At 58.2% G+C, this 806-nt stretch overlaps 1 protein-coding gene across 1 annotated transcript in view; it reads left to right on the plus strand.

Annotated features, from left to right (window-relative positions):
* Positions 1–806, plus strand: part of TMEM175 (transmembrane protein 175) — a 20,334-nt gene that overhangs the window by 10,969 nt on the left and 8,559 nt on the right. The window lies entirely within an intron of this gene.

Consider the following 806-nt stretch of genomic DNA (forward strand, 5'->3'; position numbering starts at 1 on the left):
GTTCACGTAGGAGGCTCGGGTCTGCGCCCTGTGTGTGTGTGTTCACGTAGGAGGCTCGGGTCTGCGCCCTGTGTGTGTGTGTTCACGTAGGAGGCCTGGGTCTGCACCTTGTGTGTGTATGTTCATGTAGGAGGCTCGGGTCTGCGCCCTATGTGTGTTCACATAGGAGGCCTGGGTCTGTGCCGTGTGTGTGTGTGTGTGTTCACATAGGAGGCTCGGGTCTGCGCCCTGTGTGTGTTCACATAGGAGGCTCGGGTCTGCGCCCTGTGTGTGTGTGTTCACATAGGAGGCTCGGGTCTGCGCCGTGTGTGTGTTCACATAGGAGGCTCGGGTCTGCGCCCTGTGTGTGTGTGTTCACATAGGAGGCTCGGGTCTGCGTCGTGTGTGTGTGTGTTCACATAGGAGGCTCAGGTCTGCGTCATGTGTGTGTGTGTATGTGTGTTCACATAGGAGGCTCGGGTCTGTGCCCTGTGTGTGTGTGTTCACATAGGAGGCTCAGGTCTGCGCCGTGTGTGTGTTCACATAGGAGGCTCGGGTCTGCGCCGTGTGTGTGTTCACATAGGAGCCTCGGGTCTGTGCCCTGTGTGTGTGTTCACGTAGGAGGCTCGGGTCTGCGCCATGTGTGTGTTCACGTAGGAGGCTCGGGTCTGCGCCGTGTGTGTTCACATAGGAGGCTCGGGTCTGCATCGTGTGTGTGTGTGTGTGTGTGTTCACATAGGAGGCTCAGGTCTGCGTCGTGTGTGTGTGTGTATGTGTGTTCACATAGGAGGCTCGGGTCTGCGCCCTGTGTGTGTTCACATAGGAGG

Source organism: Orycteropus afer, unplaced genomic scaffold (genome assembly GCF_000298275.1).
Source record: "Orycteropus afer afer isolate SDZICR_OR568_19922 unplaced genomic scaffold, OryAfe1.0 scaffold00539, whole genome shotgun sequence".
NCBI lineage: Eukaryota > Metazoa > Chordata > Mammalia > Tubulidentata > Orycteropodidae > Orycteropus > Orycteropus afer.